Source organism: Pelodiscus sinensis, chromosome 22 (genome assembly GCF_049634645.1).
Source record: "Pelodiscus sinensis isolate JC-2024 chromosome 22, ASM4963464v1, whole genome shotgun sequence".
NCBI lineage: Eukaryota > Metazoa > Chordata > Testudines > Trionychidae > Pelodiscus > Pelodiscus sinensis.
The window spans coordinates 10220230-10240274 of record NC_134732.1 but is presented as its reverse complement, the minus strand read 5'-3'; the positions used below and the strand labels follow the sequence as shown (position 1 = coordinate 10240274).

Here is a 20045-nt window from a genome sequence, read left to right as displayed (position 1 = left end):
TTGAATTTCCCGGGCTTCATTTGCATAAAGCCGGGCACCGCCATTTTTAAATGTCCGCTAGTGCGGACTCCGTGCTGTGCGGCTACACGCGGCACGGACTAGGTAGTTCGGACTAGGCTTCCTAGTCCGAACTACCTTTACTCCCCAAATGCCTGGCTGGGCTATGTTCTTTTGAAGGCACTGGGGCTATGTCTAGACTACATCCCACTTTCGAAAGAGGGATGTAGGTTAGACGTATCTTGAGAATGGTTGCAACAGGGGCTCCTTGCCTAGGTACAGCCTGTATGGGAACATCTAGCCTTGGACTACACTCAGACCAATATCTAGGCGGGACCAGAGGTTAAACAAAGACACCCCTCCCAGTGTTCTTACTCCTTTGGCTGGTCAGAGCAATTGTTAATCATTGTCTGCAACTGGGAGTGATGTTTCATTGAAATGGGTGGAAGGCGAAGATCATATCGGAAACAATTAAGCCTGAATTGAAATGTCATCATTAGCAATTTGTCCTGCAGTATGCAACAATGATGTGCCAGGTGCCTGACACTCAGTCATGCCACACAAACCCAGGCCAAGCCCTAAAAGATGCCTACTATCCAGGGTGATGTTGCCAGCCCTTCCTGCAGCTCTGCAGAAAACTGATCGTAGAAGTGTCATTTTACAAGGCACAGGGGGTCAAGCTCAGTCTCATAACTTTGGGACAGGGCCGACTTATCCATTAGGCACAGTAGGCACAGTGCCTAGGGCCCACGATACTTTTAGGGGCCCACGAAAATGTTTTAATTTCTTTTAAAATCAGAAGAAAAAAAATGAACTTTTAGGGTCGAAGAAAATGTTTTAATTTTTTTCTCACATCAGAAAAAAATGAAACTTTTAGGTCCCACGAAAATCTATTACATTTTGCCTCAAACAGAAAAAAAATGTTGAAGTATTTAAAGTTATATCAAAAATAATGTTTAATATTGTTATTATTATGGTGGGAGGGACCCACGAAGGCAAAAGTGCCTAGGGCCCATGAAAGTCATAATGCGGCCCTGCTTTGGGACACTTGCAATGTCAATGATCAAGCTAAAGCGACAAGGAGTCCTGTGGCACCTTATATCCTAACAAGTGTAGGAGCATAAGCTTTCGTGGGCAAAGACCCACTTCGTCAGATGCCACAGGACTCTTCGTCGCTTTTGCAGATTCAGACTAACACGGCTACCCCTCTTGTAAGTCCCCTTACACTCTGATACATGATCAAGCTAACGCAGGCTATAGAGAGAGGCTATGTCTCATAAATTCTTTGGATCATCTTTTTCTTCTGGGTTTCTACAGTGCTTCTCACAGTGGGGCTCTGGGTTCTAATGCATGACTGCAATTCAAATAAATAAATAAATAATAATTTGACAAAACAACCCACAGCCAGGCTCAGAAGAAAGCCTGGAACTCAAGTTTGGTGTTTTTTCCAGGGAGTTGAATCAGCACCTCTCACTAGAACTGGCATCCTATTTGACAAGAATTTTAAAGTACTCCTAGCCACAGCCTGGGTCAAGGAATGTAACTGAAGGAATCCTATTGCATCAGCATGCATGTCTGAAAGAAATATTCAACACCCACACCGAGAGGCCTGGAAAGGTGAAGCAGTATTTATCCTACTGGCCAATTAAGAAAAAGCCTGGAACACAATGGTGGAGATGAAGACATGGCAAAATCTGACCAGTAGGTGATACAATCATTGGGTCAATTCTCTTTTCGATCAGACACAGGTAGACAGACATAATTGATAACAAGTGGGTATTTGCGGAGCCAGGGCACAAAGCCATGAACACAAAGGCTGGTCTTCTAGCATAGGGTAGAATGACCGAGCAATTTAAACGAAGAAGCACATAGACTGAAAGCCACTGTAAAAGGTAAAAAGTCAAATGTTCCCCAGTTTTCTTGAAAACCCAGGGAGTTGAGAGCCTCTCTCCCAGCTGAAAAGGCATATGAAATTCAGAGGCTAATTTCTGAATGCGTGCCTGACACAACATTACAGGCAACTGCAATGAACAGGGCTATTGACAGTGTTGAAAGCAAGGCCATTTCAGAATATTTCCTAAGGGCTGAGTACACTACCTTCCATGTCAAAGTTGAGGCCCTACCACGGAACGCTAGTTTACACTATGGGAACTCATTATGGAAATAACCGAATAGGATGGCAAGACTGAGAAAACCACTAGCAGGGTCAGCTGGATGGAAAGCATGAAAGAAATGTGACACATTTTCTGTGTCCATGGCCTCTGGTTTGTGTACTGGCCTCCCTCTGTGACCAATTTTCAATGCTGTAGTGATGGGTTACTGGATACAGGAACAGAAACTGAGCAGTCACCTTGAATAAAGAGCTCAAAGCAGAAGACAAACAATATGTCCCCATGGAGTCCTATTTCTGTCACGCTCATCATCTCAGCCATCAGGGAGTCATGGATACAAATGTGAGCAGGCAGGAGACACATAGTGCACATACACTGTTTGTGGCAGGATGGGGAAAATAATGAGGGCTGGTTCTCGGTATAACATCTAGTTCAGTGGTCATCAATCAGCAGATCAGGATCTACTGGTTGATCTTGGAGCCTCTGACAGGGGATCCTAACTGGTTTGGCCAAGAGGCTGTCAAGTGCCAGCGCTTCAGCTGCCCCTCTCCCCACTGCTGCACATCTCCTGACCTCTGCCTTGGAACTGTCTCCTCAGGAGCCTCCTGCTTTCTGTGCAGGGCAGGGGAGGGAGATGAGGGGTGCTGACATCAAGGTGCCCCCCTCGCACTCTGTTTTAAATGGGAACACAGTTGTGCATCTTAGTTAAGTGAAACAGTTAACATGAGTGTAGAAGTTCAAAGCTTTACAGCTTTTAAAACAACTCTAGGCATGATTCTATGTTGATTGTTGTTTCCAGTGCACTAATTGAGCTAATGGTCGCTCAGGCTTTCAGCTGGAGCTCTAAACTTCTAGAGGACAAAAATGTGATCCAGTATTTTTTCTGGAGTGGACTAGGGGATAGGGCATTCACCTGGGGAGCACAGGGTGGTGGGTTGGAGTCCCCTCCCACCCATGACAGCTCAAGTCCCACCCTCATCCCCCTCTACCCTGGGAGTGACCAGACAACTAGCACAGAATAAGGGAGCCATTGAAGAGAGGAAGGTGGAATGAGGTCTCCAGTGAACATGGGGCTAGGACTTGAGCCTCTGGAGCACAGAGTGGTGGACTCAATCCTGCCTCCCCTCTACCTATCCTGAGAATGGCTGGCCAACCAATACCAGCTGCCCATAAGATGAACCTGTCTCCTGCTTTCTTAATGCAGGATAAGGGACTATCTAATGATAGGGTGCATTCTGCTATGGCTTAGGGGCTAAAGCATCCCCCTGGGGAGCACAGGATGATGAGTTTAAGCCCCAACAACCCTGGGAACAGTGGGACAACCAGTGCTGGAGCATCAAAGTAAAGACAAGCTACCCCCTCTCCTGGCTCTCACAACTCCAGAAAGCACCTGGCATATGTAGCAGAGGCTCTAAACTTCTAGAGGACAAAAATGTAGCCCAGTATCTTTTAACTGCCAGTGTTAGGTATCTGATGTTCTGTGCAGAGTAAAGGTGCTATGTGAGGAACCCCCTTACCCCTCCCCCCCAAAAAAAAGAGGATGGAGAGAGGCTAATCTCAGTAGTGAGGGATAGCGGACAAGGAGCAATGGTCTCAAGTTACAATGGGGGAGGTCTAGGTTGGACATTAGGAAAAACTATTTCACTAGGAGGGTGGGAAGTACTGGAATGGGTTACCTAGGGAGGTGGTGGAATCTCCATCCCTAGAAGTTTTTAAGACCTGGATTGACAAGCTCTGTCTGGGATGATTCACTTAGAGTTCCACCTGCTTTGGGCAGGGGGCTGGACTCGATAACCTCCTGAGGTCGCTTCCAGCCCTAGGATTCTGTGATTCTGAGGTCTTGGAGCCTCTGACAGGGGATCCTAACTGGTTTGGCCATGAGGCTGTCGAGTGTCAGCACTTCAGCTGCCCCTCCCCCCACTACTGCACATCTCCTGCCCTTTGCCTTGGAACTGTCTCTTCAGGATCCACCTGGAGCAAGAGGAGGGATGCTGATATCAAGGTGCCCCCTCTCCCACTCAGTATCTTATCTCCACAGAGCAGAGAGGGGGCACAACAGGACTTGGGGTGGAGTTTTCTGGCTGCTTTTGGGAGTGGAACGGGGCCATGGCAAGGGTGAGCCTGTCTTAGCCTCACTGCATCACCACCCAAGAATCACCTGAGGTAAGCAGTGCACAGCGGGAGCCCACATCCCGAAACCCTACCCCAGTCATGAGCCTCCTCGTGCACCCCAATTCCCTTCCTTAGCTCCGAGCACCCCTGCATCCAAACGCCCTCCCAGACCCTGATGAAAGTGAGGGAGGATGGGGGAGGTAGGGTGGATGGAGTGACCAGGGGCGGGGCCTCAGAGATTTGGATTGCACTTGAATTCAAAAAGTGATCTCGTACGTAAAAAGATTGGAAACCACTGATCTAGTTCCAATAAGATAGGGATCAAGACCTCTACATGGGGGCATATGTTCCCAGTTACAATTCATCATTGCGCCATGTGAACCTCGTAATAAGCGGACTGGGCTGTAGCCACATAGCTTGATAGAAGAAGCAGAAGACCCAATGGTCTTAGATCACTTCCAGCACAGGTGTCCCCCTGGCTTTGCAGACAGTGTATATCTGTTCTATGATGAACTAACGTTAGCCTGAAAGATACTTCTGAAAGCAAAAACAAACAACATAGCTGTGTCTAGGCAAAATAAAGTCCCGTTGAGTTCATCAGGGTATCTGAAATTACAATGGGGGATTGGCTCACACAGCTCATTGCTGGCCAAAATGCGATAGAGACACTGAACAGAACACAGGAAACAACAAAACATGCCTTAAAACATCTCTCAAAGAACCACTGATGGCAGATACCGAGTCAGTGTATCCCGGGAGAAACACAGACGTTAGATTGCTGTCACTGCCACAAAATGGACCCTCTGTATAATTTTTGCCCAGCCTCCCAGAAACTGCTATGAAATCAAACCCAGTATCAAATATAACTTCAAGGACCATGTGGACACGAAATCCCACAGCAATGGCTGCATGGATAAAATCCCACAGCAACCAGTAAAGAATGTAAAACATTTACATTGGCTGAGGAGTTCAGTATGTCCCGGCTTATCATGCAGCCTTGTTACAATTAAGCTTGTCCCTTTTGCTGCAGCAAGGCAGTGAATCATACACATCTGAAAAACCTAACCCCCAGCAGAGCTCAGCGTGCGCACGTGCTTATAGGCACAGACTGCCCGCCAGTTGCTCCCAGCAGGAATCAGTCGCTGGCCCCTGGTGTTTAACTGGTTCGTTAGAACTGACAACAAAACAAATGGAAGCAGAAAGGAATGGAGGGCGATGCACAATCATCCCATTTAGAGGGCAGAAAGAGAAAGAACTACAGTAAATGTCACTGATTTGGGAGGCCACGCTGACCTGTGCTGTGTGACTCAGATTGAATGTTTGGTGGGGTTTTAACTCTCTGCAAACCGGAGCTCAGACCCGCCCTCTGGCTTCAGAATTTCTGTGCTTTTCTTGGAGCAGTGGACAAGAGTGTTTTGACAGATTGGCCAAATTCCTTGTCTTGCAAGGAAGAGCCCTGCACTGCAGTGTCTGCAGACTGGAAGCAAAGGGCTACACAGCTCAGAAGCACTAGCACCTCAAAGAAGTTATGGTGCAGTGGTTACAGTGTGACCCTGAATCTCAGGACACTTGGGGAGGTCAATTCTCTGTTCTGCTACTGACTTCCTGTATGACCTCAGGCAATTCACTTAATCTCCTATGCCTCTATTCCCCCTCTTTAAAATGGTGCGGATGATGATCACATAAATGCCACTCTCTACCAGAAACCTACTGACCATTATTCTTACCTGTGTGCCTCTAGCTTCCATCCAGGATACATCACAAGGTCCATTGTTTGCAGCCAAGCCCACAGACAGAGACCTACAAGATCTTTATCAAGTATTTTTAAAACTTATATACTCACTTGAGAAGTGAGGAAGCAGATTGACAAATGATCCCTCATTCTCACTGGTGATAGGACAGACCAATCCTTGTCTACAGACAATCCCCCAACATGAAGCAAATACCCAGCAGTCCCACATCACACCTCAGATATACTCTCCTAGGAATCTCCTCCTTCAACAAACCCCATTGCCAACTCTGGCCACACATCTATACAAGCGACACCATCACAGGATCTAACTACATAAGCCACAACTTCAAAGGCTCATACAACTGCACATCTTCTAATGTGATTCATGCCACCAACTGCCAGCAATGCACTTCTGCCATCTATACTGGCCAAACAAGACAGTCTCTGCGACAAAGGATAAATGGACACAAATCAGACATCAGGAATGGTAACACACATAAACTTGTAGGGGAACATTTTAATCTGCTGGTCACTCAATCGTGGATTTAAAAGTAGCCATTCTTCTACAAAGGAATTTCACCGCCCAATTACAGAGAGAGAATTCATCTATACATTTGACACTTTAACCCTGGGCTTGAATAAAGTCATTAACTGGTTAAAACACTACAAAGTCAATTTCACCTGCCTTTGACATTCATATTTTCACATCAAAAGCTATGAAGGGACACATCCAACCCACTTAATTAGCTTCATTAACATGGGTCCTACAATTGACAGGACCTTCTTTTGTCATTTTTATATATTTTGGATTCTGTTATTTCCACTCCAACTCATCTAATGAAGTGGGTCTTATCCATGAAAGCTCATGATCCTATATATTGTTGTTAATCTCTAAGGAGCCACATATAAAAAATATAATTGTTTATATTAAAGGCTGGGAGAGCCCAGATACTCTGGTAGAGGGAGCTATGTAAAATCTTAGACACAAATTTCGACCTAGATGTGTGACACCTGCCGAAGATGGCCACTGACTCTCAGAGAGAATTAGATAAATCGGAGACAAGGAACAGATGGAGATGGGACACCAGATAGTAAACAGCTAGGTTAGCTTCCTTGACCTCAAAATACTCAGAAATCTCATCAACACTCAAGGAAAGCTGATAATTAGAGAGAGGCCCGCAACAGGCACAATATCTTCACTGTTGGTTCTTTAGCAGTTGTATAGCATTTTTAGACTCATCCCCGCCATGCACTGGTAAGTAGTGGAACATAACGTTCAACAGGACGTCGAGTAACCAGATGGCAGCTAGAGCATCTCTGCTTTTGTTAATGAGGGGAGGCACTGATTCTCCTCCATGTTAAGAGCATAGGTTGGAGTGGACAATAATTTTTGATGAGGGATAGTGATAGAAATGTAGCCGTGTTAGTCTGGTGTAGCTGAAGCAAAATACAGGACTATGTAGCACTTTAAAGACTAACAAGATGGTTTATTAGATGATGAGCTTTCGTGGGCCAGACCCACTTCCTCAGATCAAATAGTGGAAGAAAATAGTCACAACCATATATACCAAAGGATACAATTTTAAAAAAGAACACATATGAAAACATATGGAGGGAGTTCTCCAGGTGAAGGAGAAGCAGATACAGGACTCTTGAGGGAAGTGCGTTTTGTTATTGGGGCTTTCTTACTGTGTGCTGAGCTTGTGTTTGTTTGGTGTGTGGTGGTATTGTTTTTTTTTTCCCCCACCTCCCCTCTGCCCTCCCCCTCCCCTTGATGGAGTTTGTGCTGTGATTGGCAGGTGGAAACTGTTGGCTTCTAATTAAAGTTTGAATTCTAGAAGCCTCTGCTGATTGGCTGAGCCTTGGTAGGGGGAGGGGCTTTATAAGGCAGTGGGCAAGCGACCAAGGAGCTTGCGAACAGGTGAGTGCTAACAGGGAGTTTTGAGAGGGAGTTCTCCAGGTGAAGGAGAAGCAGATACAGGAGTCTTGAGGGAAGTGGGTGTTGTGTTTGGGGCTTTCTTGCTGTGTGCTGAGCTTGTGTTTGTGAGTGAGGGTTGGTGTGTGTTCTTTTTTGTTTATTTATTTATTTATTTTCCCCTGCGTTTGAGAGTGAGGCTTTTTTCCCACCTCCCTCTCCCCTTGATGGAGTTTGTGCTGTGACTGGCTGTGATTGGCAGGTGGAAACTGTTGGCTTCTAATTAAAGTTTGAATTCTAGAAGCCTCTGCTGGTTGGCTGAGCCTTGGTAGGGGGAAAGGGACCAAGGAGCTTGCGAACAGGTGAGTGCTAACAGGGAGTTTTGAGAGGGAGTTTGGAAGGGGAGAGGGAAGAGCGGGAGGTTCTCTTGCCTTTCTTTTAAAATCTCTTTTCCAGGACAGCAACGATGGTTGGTGATGGGTCTGCTGTTGTTACCTGCACAGTGTGTGCCATGTTTGTCTTCCTCCCAGAAGAAAGAATGGATTTCATCTGTACCAAGTGCAAGCTGGTTGCCATTTTGGAAGAAAAAATTAGAGGACTGGAGGCTCAACTGTCGACCCTACACTTGATCAGAGAGGATGAAGACTTCCTCGATAGAAGGCAGCATTTAATCCTTCAAGCACAGCAGGCAGAAGAGCCACAGAGGGCAGTACGTGACCAAGAAGAGAACTGGCAGCATGTAACTTCTAGAAGGGGAAAAAGGCCAGCACAGGAATCCCCCGATGCTATAGAGGTAAGCAATCGCTTTCAAGCTCTCTCCACAGGCTCTGCAGTGCTGAAAGCTCTGGAAGGGACCTCACAAGGAAGAAACCAGAAGGGAACACCATCTACTGGAAGGCATGGGATGCGTAGTCTTACGGATGGGGGTTCCACGGCCACCACGCCCAAAAGGAAACGATGGGTGGTGGTGGTCGGGGACTCCCTCCTAAGAGGGACTGAGCCATCCCTCTGCCGTCCGGACCTGGAATCTCGAGAGGTGTGCTGCTTACCGGGAGCTCGCATTCAGGATGTCACTGAGAGGCTTACCAAGCTGATGAAACCTTCGGATCGCTACCCCTTCCTGCTTCTCCATGTGGGAACTAATGATACGGCCAGGAATGATCATGAGCGTGTTACTGTGAATTATGTAGCGCTAGGAAGAAGGATCCAAGAATTTGGAGCGCAAGTGGTATTCTCCTCCCTTCTCCTTGTTGAAGGGAAAGGACTGGGCAGGGATCGTCGAATTGAGGATGTAAATACGTGGTTGCGCAGATGGTGTCGCAGAGAAGGCTTCAGTTTCTTCGACCATGGGTCTCTGTTCCAGGCGCAAGGATTGTTAGGAAGAGATGGGATCCACCTAACGAAGAGAGGAAGGAGCATCTTCGCGGGCAGGCTTGCAAACCTAGTGAGGAGGGCTTTAAACTAGGTTCGTCGGGGGACGGTGACCAAAACCCTGAGGGGAGTGGGAAAGTCGGATACTGGGAAGAAATGCAGAGAGGAAGGGGCAAGAAAGGAGGACCCATGTTTCGAATGGAGAAGATAGGACGATCAACTGGTTACCTGAAGTGTTTGTACACTAATGCGAGAAGCCTGGGCAATAAACAGGAAGAACTGGAGGCCCTGGCCCAGACCAAGAAATATGATTTAATTGGGATAACAGAGACTTGGTGGGATGACTCGCATGACTGGAGCGCTGTCATGGAAGGGTATAGACTGTTCAGGAACAACAGGCAGGGGAGAAAAGGAAGAGGAGTTGCACTATATGTAAGAGAGCACTACGATTGCTCTGAACTCCAGTATAAAGAGGGAGAAAAACCTGTTGAGAGTCTATGGGTTAAGTTTAAAGGAGCAAACAACAGCATTGATGTTGTGGTTGGTGTTTGCTACAGGACACCGAATCAGGTAGATAAGGTATATGAGGCTTTCTTCGGACAACTGAAGGAAGCTTCCAGATCGCAGGCCCTGGTTCTCGTGGGGGACTTTAATCACCCTGAAATCTGCTGGGAAACCTATACGGCAGTACACAGGCAATCCAGGAAGTTTTTGGAGAATGTTGGGGATAACTTCTTGACACAAGTGCTGAAGGATCTGACCAGGGGCTGTGCGCAGTTTGACCTTCTGCTCACAAACAGGGAGGAACTAATAGGGGAAGTGAAGGTGGGTGACAACCTGGGAAGCAGTGATCATGAGATGGTAGATTTCAGGATCCTGACGAAAGGAAGAAAAGAGAGTAGTAAAATATACACCTTGGACTTCAAAAAAGCAGATTTTGACTCCCTCCGAGATCTGATGGGCAGAATCCCCTGGGATGTTAACATGAAGGGGAAAGGAGTCCAGCACAGCTGGCAGTATTTTAAAGAAGCCTCATTGAAGGCACAGAAAGAAACCATCCCGACGCGTAGCAAGAGAGGCAAACATGGTAGGAGACCGGACTGGCTTACAGGAGAAATCCTTGGTGAACTTAAGCACAAAAAGGAAGCTTACAAAGAGTGGAAACTTGGACAAATGACCAGGGAGGAGTTTAAAAGTATAGCTCGAGAATGCCGGGGGGTTATCAGGAAGGCGAAAGCACAAATGGAATTGCGACTGGCTAAGGATGTGAAGGATAACAAGAAAGGTTTCTACAGGCATGTTAAGAAGAAGAAGGGGTATGTCTACACTACAGCGCTAATTCGAACTAACTTAATTCGAATTAGTTAATTCGAACTAAGCTAATTCAAATTAGCGCAGCTAAACTTAAAAACTAGTTCAGATTAGCGTTTTGCTAATTCGAACTAGCATGTCCACACAGAGTGGACCCTGAACAGAGGTTAAGGATGTCTGGAAGCAGTGCCGGCAGGGCATCAGATGAGGACTTAGAGCATGGAGCTGCTGTGTCAGGTTAGCCGAGGGCTGTGCTTAAAGGGACCCGACCCCCACCCCGGACAGACAGTTCTCAGGGTTCCCCGCTTGCAAAGCAGTCCTGGCTTGGAGTGCCCTGAGTGCCCACACGCGGAACATCACAGCACTCGGCCATCAGCCCGGCTGCACTTGCCACAGGCTGCCATCCAGGGGGAGGCGGCAATCGGGGGGCTGCAGAAGAACTTCCACCCCGAGAAGCCCGCAGAGCCAGCCCTGTCCTCCCCATCGGGGGTGCGTACCCCATTCCTCCCTCACCTCCTTCCACTTACCCTTCCCTAGCCCCCCTTCCTGATGCACAAAATAAAGGACAATTGTGTTCAAAAATGGAATCTGTCTTTATTGAACAAAACTGGGGGAGACTGGGGAAAAAGAGGTGGGAGAGGGGAAGAGAGAGGCTGGGAGAAGGGAGGGCAACTACAATGATCAGGGGTTTGGAACAGGTCCCATATGAAGAGATGCTAAAGAGACTGGGAATTTTCAGCTTAGAGAAGAGGAGACAGAGGGGGGATATGATATAGGTCTATAAAAGCAAGAGTGGTGTGGAGAGGGTGCATAAAGAAAAGTTCTCCATTAGTTCCCATAAAGAAGGACTAGAGGACACCAAAGGAAAGGAATGGGTAGCAGGCTTCAAACTAGTAACAGAAAGTTCTTCTTCACAAAGCAAAGTCAACCTGTGGAACTCCTTGCTGCAGGAGGCTGTGAAGGCTAGAACTAGAACAGAGTTTAAAGAGAAGTGAGATAAAGTGATGGAGGTTGGGTCCATAGAGTGGTATTAGCCAGGGGGTAGGAATGGTGTCCCTAGCCTCTGTTTCTGGAAGGCTGGAGATGGATGGCACGAGACAAATGGCTTGGTCACTGTCTTCGGTCCATCGCCTCCAGGGTAACTAGGGTTGGCTACTGTCGGCAGACAGGCTACTGGACTAAATGGACCTTTGGTCTGACCCAGTACTGCCATTCTAAGCTCAGGGCTCATGGTTGGGGGTCTCAGTGGACCACCTTGATTTTCATGCAAACCTGCTCCTGGGTGGCCAGGCTGGCAGCTCTCCTGCCTTAGACGGCCACTTTCCTGTGCCTAGTGCGAAGTTCGTGGACGAGATCCACGATGTCCGCACTAGACCAGGCGGGTGCCCTCCTCTTGCGGGCCTGGCCAGGCTCCCGAGAGCCGCCAGCCTGGTCCCGGGAAGAGGCGGAGGGCTGGGGGGCATCGGGTGGCTGGCTCATGGCGTGCCAGGTGCAGGGTCTGCTGGCTGGGTGCTGGCAGGCTTGCACCTGGCACGGGCCCTGTAGCCAGCCCATGCCCCTTTAAGGGCTCCGGGGCCGGGAGGGGGGCATACGAGTTTCCCTGGTGGTGCCCAGAGTGGCCACCAGGGAAAGCTGGGGAGGGCTAGCCTCCCACTAGTGCGAATTAAGGGGCTACACAGCTCCTAATTCGAACTAGTAAGTTCGAACTAGGCTTAGTCCTCATGCAATGAGGTTTACCTAGTTCGAACTAAGCGCTCCGCTAGTTCGAATTAAGTTCGATCTAGCGGAGCGCTAGTGTAGCGCCTATGAAAGTTAATTCGAACTAACGTCCGTTAGTTCAAATTAACTTTGTAGTGTAGACATACCCAAGGTGATCAGAGAGGGTGTGCGGCTCCTAATGGATGAAGGAGGTAACCTAGTGACAGATGATGTGGGGAAAGCTGAAGTACTCAATGCTTTCTTTGCCTCTGTATTCACGGACAAGGTCGGCTCCTGGACTTCAGCGCCAAGTGACGCAAGATGGGATGAAGATGGACAGCCCGTGGTGGGTAAAGAACAGGTTAGGAACTATTTAGAAAAGCTAAATGTACATAAATCCATGGGTCCGGACTTAGTGCATCCAAGGGTACTGAGGGAGTTGGCAAATGTCATTGTGGAGCCTTTGGCTATTATCTTTGAAAAGTCGTGGAGATCGGGAGAAATCCCAGATGACTGGAAAAAGGCAAATGTAGTGCCCATCTTCAAAAAAGGGGAGAAGGATGATCCAGGGAACTATAGGCCGGTCAGTCTTACCTCGGTTCCTGGAAAAAACATGGAAGGGATCCTTAAGGAATCCATATTGAGGCACTTGGATGAGAGGAAAGTGATTAGGAATAGTCAGCATGGATTCACAAAGGGCAAGTCATGCCTGACCAATCTGCTTAGCTTCTATGATGAGGTAACTGGCTCGGTGGACATGGGGAAGTCAATGGATGTTATATACCTTGACTTAAGCAAGGCTTTTGATACGGTCTCCCACAATATTCTTGCCAGCAAGTTAAGGGATCGTGGATTGGATAAATGGACGGTAAGATGGATAGAAAGATGGCTAGAAGGCCAGGCCCAGCGGGTAGTGATCAATGGCTCGATGTCAGGATGGCGGTTGGTTTCTAGCGGAGTGCCCCAAGGTTCGGTTCTAGGACCGGTTTTGTTCAATATCTTTATTAATGATCTGGATGAGGGGATGGATTGCACCCGCAGCAAGTTTGCGGATGACACTAAGCTGGGGGGAGAGGTAGATACGCTTAAGGGCAGAGATAGGGTACAGAATGACTTAGACAAATTGGAGGATTGGGCCACAAGAAATCTGATGAGGTTCAACAAGGACAAGTGTAGAGTCCTGCACTTGGGATGGAAGAATCCCAAGCATAGTTACAAGCTGGGGACCAACCAGTTAAGTAGTAGTTCTGCAGAAAAGGACCTGGGGGTTACAGTGGATGAGAAGCTAGATATGAGTCAACAGTGTGCCGTTGTAGCCAAGAAAGCTAATGGCATATTAGGTTGCATTAACAGGAGTATTGCCAGCAGATCCAGAGATGTCATCATTCCCCTTTATTCGGCTTTGGTGAGGCCGCATCTGGAGTATTGTGTCCAGTTCTGGGTCCCCCACTACAAAAAGGATGTGGACGCATTGGAGAGGGTCCAGCGGAGGGCAACCAAAATGATTAGGGGGCTGGAGCATATGACTTATGAGGAGAGGCTGAGGGACTTGGGTCTGTTTAGTCTGCAGAAGCGAAGAGTGAGGGGGGATTTGATAGCAGCCTTCAACTTCCTGAAGGGAGGTTCCAAAGAGGATGGAGAGAGGCTGTTCTCAGCAGTGACAGATGGCAGAACAAGGAGCAATGGTCTCAAGTTGTGGTGGGAGAGGTCCAGGTTGGATATTAGGAAAAACTATTTCACTAGGAGGGTGGTGAAGCACTGGAATGGGTTACCTAGGGAAGTAGTGAAGTCTCTATCCCTAGAGGTGTTTAAGTCTCGGCTTGACAAAGCCCTGGCCGGGTTGATTTAGTTGGAATTGGTCCTGCCTAGAGCAGGGGGCTGGACTTGATGACCTTCTGAGGTCTCTTCCAGTTCTATTATTCTATGAAGAGGACAAATCAAATTTCAGAACAGAAGCGGGATGCGGGGGGGGGGGGGGGAGGTAAATGTCTGTGAGCTAATGATATTAGAGGTGATAATTGGGGAAGCTATCTTTGTAATGGGTAAGATAACTAGAGTCTTTAAGACCCCCACGCAAAGTGTCGAATTTTAGCATGAATAACAGTTCAGAGGATTCCCTTTCAAGTGCAGTTTTAAAAGGCTTTTGAAGCAGGATGCAGGTAATTAAGTCGTTGGAACCTTCCCTTGCAACAAACCCCGTTGCCAGCTTTGTCCACATATTCACTCTGCTGATACCATTATTGGACCTAACCAAGTGAGTTATAAGATCAAGAACACATATTCCTGTGCATCCAGAAATATAATTTATGCTATCATGTGCCGAAAGTGTCCGTCTGCTATGTACATTGGACAAACGTCTGAGACACTTCGCCAAAGGATCAATGCCCACAAAACAGATATTAGACAGGATCACAAAGAAAAAAAGTTTCTTGCCATTTCAACCAGAAAGGACATTGTCTCAACGATTTAATTACCTGCATCCTGCTTCAAAAGCCCTTTAAAACTGCACTTGAAAGGGAATCCTCTGAACTGTTATTCATGCTAAAATTCGACACTTTGTGTGGGGGTCTTAACAAAGACTCTAGTTATCTTACCCATTACAAAGATAGCTTCCCCAATTATCACCTCTAATATCATTAGCTCACAGACATTTACCTCCCTCCCCCCCCAGCATCCCGCTTCTGTTCTGAAATTTGATTTGTCCTTTTCATATGTGTTCTTTTTTTAAATTGTATCCTTTGGTATATGGTTGACTATTTTCTTCCAATATTTGATCTCAGGAAGTGGGTCTGGCCCACGAAAGCTCATTATCTAATAAACCATCTTGTTAGTCTTTAAAGTGCTACATAGTCCTGTATTTTGATGAGGGGTGTCACAACAAGATTTGGTAAGTGGTCAAGGGGCGCACTTTTCTAGGGAGGGACTACAGCATCTGGGGTAGAGGCTGTGTACAGAGGGAGCTCAGAGTAGGAGATTGGGGCACAGGAGAGGATGTGAGGTCTGAGAGGGTGTTTGGCTGATGGAGGGGGTTGTGATCTGACTCAGGGGACTGGGTGGGGGGTTGGGTTCAGGAGGGGATTCTGGCCTCGGGGCAGGCTGTAGGAGGGGATGCAGGGTCTGGGGGCATGCAGAGGGTTTGGGAAGTGATTTGGGGCAGGAAGTTGGGGGAGGGTCAGGGTGGGCTGCCAGAGGCAGACTCTGTCCGGGAGGCGCTTACCTAGGCAGCTCTTGGCCAGCAGCCTAGAGAAACTTTCAGGCAGCCTTCCTGCCTGTTGCAGCCCCAGGCAACCAAAGCAGCTGGCTGCTCCCTGTGCCTCTCTGCGCTGCACGCCAAGGGGGAGGCTTCGCATGCTGCCCCCGCCCTCAGCACAATCATCACAGCTCCCATTGGCTGGTGGGGAGGACTGATTCCAGCCTGTGGGCTGGATCATGCCTGTCCCTGGCACAGGTCATGCTCAGGTTCTCCCTGCTGCTCCTGCTGACGTGACCGATCATGTCCCCAGCACAAGGCAGGTAGGTGGGAGGTCTTTGCCCCTGAGGCTCCTTGTCCCAGTTTGTTATTCTGTCTCCTGCAGGGACAAAGCATGTGTCTTCTTGCCTCTGCTGTTGTCTTGGCTTGATTTCTGCCTCTGGCATGGAGATACAGGCAGGTCTCATCCTCAGGTCTGTTTTCACCCAGTTCAGTAACAGGGAAGGTTGGTTGTGGGCTCCTGCGGCATCCTTGCTCACCCAACTTCTGTCTCTGCTGGCTGGCAAGGAAGGTTCCCTAGACTCAGGCCAGAGGAAGTGGGGAGCTGGAGACCAGTATTCAAAGAACAATTTTTAGTGAATTTCCCAAGTCAATTTCTTTGCAAGAGAGATGTAAGGAATGAAGAGGCAAAGCTAATATAAAAAAACTCCCAGCGAATACTCAAGTCACAGTGGAAATCTTTCCATAACTCCCATGTCTGTTGAAACAGACGGACCCAAAAGCAGAGAGCTTTAGCCCCGGGAGGAGATTTATATGTGATCTTGTTTCACGCCTTCACGCTGTCTGCTTCCAGCCAGAGACAGTTCCTACCAAGTGCCTCATCACTGACATAGACGCTCTGGTGGCGGGGTGTATGAGTGTTTATGTGTGTCTCTCAGGCATACCTTTGTCTAAGAGAGGCAAGAAACAGGGATAAGCCAGACCTTTCATGGCCTGGAAATCTGAGGTACAGCTTTCCCCCCCACACCACTTCCATTGCAGTTCTATGGAAAAAACCCACCCGGGTTGGTTTGCTCTGATTCCAAACTCCACATGATGATATTTGGAGAGGGAAGGGAGGAACATTGTAAGCATCGTCTAGCAAAGGCGTGCTAGGAAAGGAGGTAATTTATCACAAACTTGGTGTGACGTTTTTCTTCTAATGACATAACTGGTAAGGAAATGGAATTTTTTCTAGACAGAGACTAATTGAGTAAAAATAGTACAGCCAGCTTTCAGATCCTTGTGCTGGCTTCGGTATCTGCAGAGGCCAGCTGTGTTTTCTTTTCATTGAATGGGGCCTATAGTTTTTATTCAGAGTCAGTCCTAAGGGACATAAGGAATAATAATCATCATACTCCGTTCTTTGGCAGTATCTTCCAGTTGAGAAACTCAAAGCACTTGCTAAGCATTCATTATTATTAGCAATACAATAGCACCTAGAGTTCCCAATTGATAACAGAGTCCAACATATGTGTAACAAGAACTCTTCACATTCATGGATATATACCTGTGAATAATTTTTGCAAATTGCAGATTGGAAGTGGAGAGGGCGATAAGTAATTGGGTTAAAAAAAGAAGGAACTAAGTTCATGGAGGACAGGTTTATCAACGGCCATTAGCCAAGGGGATCAGGAATTCAACCCCATGCTCTTGGTGTCCCTAAGCCAGAACAGGATGACAGGACGATGGATCACTCAATAATTGCCCTGATCTGTTCATTTTCTCTGTAGCATCTGGCAGTGGCCATTGTCGGAAGATACTGTGCTGGATGGGCCAATAGTCCATCTCACTGTGGCTGCTCTTATGTTCAAGAAGCTGTACAGAGTAAGACTTGAGAACAATAGACGGTTCTTACCCCAAAAAGCTTACCCTTTAAAACGATTAATCCTTTCCTGTGCCCTTCTCATCCTGTAGGAGTGAAACTGCGGTACACAGAATTTAAGACGAGGTCCACACTACAACCAAAGGTGGATTTAAGGCAAAAAAATGTACCTGGAGTTGATGTACCTTAAGCTGAGCTTTGGTGACATCCTCATAACTAGAGGTCAACGGGAGAAACACTCCTATCAACTTCCCTTACTCCTTGCAAGGAGCAGGAATTCTGGCGGCGATGGGAGTGCCCTCAGCATTTGATTTAGCGGGTCTTGACTAGATCCACTAAATTGAAGTCTGGAAGATCAATTGCCACAGTAGTGATCTTCTGGGAAGTAAAGATGTGCCCTTAGGGAATTGCCCAAGTTCACACAACAGCTGGTTGGCAGCAAAGCAAGAAACAACCTAAGTCACTTGATTTCCAGCCCAGTGTTCTATCTGAGAAGATTAACCTTCCTATTTAAATTCTCTGCTAACACAATTAAGCATTTTGTGTTACTGTAGGTCCTTCCTTCAGTCAAGTGAAACTTAAAAAGAATGGATATATTTAGCACTAAGACGATTTTGTTTTATAGTCAATTTTCTCTGTATCTAGTTCTACCACCCTATAAGCCCCATTTAATTCCGTTTAAAAACAAAGAGTGATCTTGTTGAAAGAACTGAAAATGACACTATCCTAAGCACTTTTGCTTCCTCTTTGTGGACCAAATACGTATAATTTAAGACTGATAAATAAATAGCTTCCAGAAAGTGGTGAGCATTCTCTACTTTCATTGAAGCCAATGGGGGTTGTGAATGATCGAATTTCTCTATATTGAGCCCTGAGTGCTAAGAAAGTTTTATAAAGCACATTTAGTGTAAGCTTTAGGAAGTAATAATATTAATAACACATCAGTGGAGCTCAAAACATTTTACAAAGGAGGTAAGTATTGTTGTTCCATTTTTAGAGATGGGGAAACTGAGGCACAGAGAAGGGAAGGACCAGGGTCAGAACTGGAAATAGAACGCAGGTCTTGTGAGTCTCTGCCCAGTGCTTTGTCCAATACACCCCGAATACACCTCTAGGCTTTATTTATTTCCATTGTTTGTATACTCTGCTTGAAAATGTCTTTGAAAAGAAGCCACTGAACTGAATTGGTATTTGGATTCTCAGTTTGTTCTGAGCAAACTTTGTTGAGATATATAAATCCCTTAATCTGCTCTAAAAATTAAGACACTAAGAGGGAACTTTAGCCTCTGGACAGAAAACTAGTATCTGTGTGCCCCAAACATGTTTCAGATGCTCCTAAAACCAAGCTTTGTGGCCAGAGGCCAGCTCTGAGTTCAAGGTAAACAGGTATGAGACATTATGTCCCTGAAGTAGCAAGAAGAATAGAAGGAGGCTGACTGATGTCCCCAGTTTTGCAAGGGCCTAATGGTTTTATGGAGTTAGGTCAACAGCACTGGATGTGGCTGCGTCTAGACTGGCATGATTTTGTGGAACTACTTTTAACGGAAAAGTTTTTCTGTTAAACATATTTCCACAAAAGCGCGTCTAGATTGGCACGGATGCTTTTGCGCAAAAGCATCCGTGGCCAGTCTAGACGCGATTTTTCTCAAGAAAGCCCTGATCGCCATTTTAGCCATCGGGGCTTTTTTGCGCAAAACAGTTCTTCTCTGTCTACACTGGCCCTCTTGCGCAAGTATTCTTGCGCAAGAGGGCTTTTTCCCAAGCGGGAGCGTGAAAGTATTTGCGCAAGAAGCACTGATTTTGTACATTACAAAGTCAGTGCTCTTGCGCAAATTCAAGCGGCTAGTGTAGACAGCTGGCAAGTTTTTGTGCAAAAGCGAATGCTTTTGCGCAAAATCTTGCCAGTCTAGACACACCCTGTGTGTATGGTGTTTTATGGAGAACTAAGAGATCCTTTGTGAATGGAGCTCACAATCTACAAGAAAGTCTTGCTCATACTGACAGTAATTGTCCCTGTGATGCTGACTTTTGAACATGCTTGGTCAGAGATCAAGGAGACACATGACCTCCAGCTGTCGGAGTACGAGCCAAGGAGTCTGAAAAACAAAATCCAACGAAAGACCTTGACTGACAAGCAACAAAAAGTGCTAGGAAAAATAGCTACCAGGAAAAGTTGCACATCCCTCTACCAATGGCTGGTCAGCCTCTCAGTTGCTCTGGCCAAATCAGTGGCGTCCAGTTCGATGTGGTCACGAGGGAGCAAAAAGAATGTGTCAGAGGCTCTGTGGTTGCAATTTCAGGGCTGGCAGTGGGTAGGTAGGTTAGTTTCAATCACACAAAGATGGGGAACATTTGTTTCTTTTCCCTGAAACCTGTGGTTTTCCTGAAGCCTAAGAAGATGATGCATTTTCCTGTTTCCAAGTCACTACATTCGCTTCCACAGTGCAACAAAGCAGTGTTCATCATTGTGTGCTTGTTGCCAAAAGCATGAACCATCAAGGTGCTGGGTGTCCCTGTCTTCCACTGAGTGATTCGAGGAAGCACAGTACCTCATGGGAGGGAATCCATACAATGCTGGACCAGGCAAGCAGCAAGGGGGCACTGACCATGAAAAAACTTGAGAAAGGTACTTCAGAAAATGATTGTTCCTATCCAGTTTGCACAGGAGGGCAGCCCTAGAAGTTCATTCATAGCTCCTATTGTGTCTCAGATGCCTCAGAGCAGGGACCCCTTATTTTGTACAA

The 20045-nt window shown here is 47.0% G+C and overlaps 1 protein-coding gene across 3 annotated transcripts in view; it reads right to left on the bottom strand.

Moving 5' to 3' along the window:
- The window catches only part of COL27A1 (collagen type XXVII alpha 1 chain), a 305308-nt gene that overhangs the window by 132497 nt on the left and 152766 nt on the right, over positions 1–20045 (bottom strand). The gene's annotated exons all lie outside the window — the stretch shown is intronic.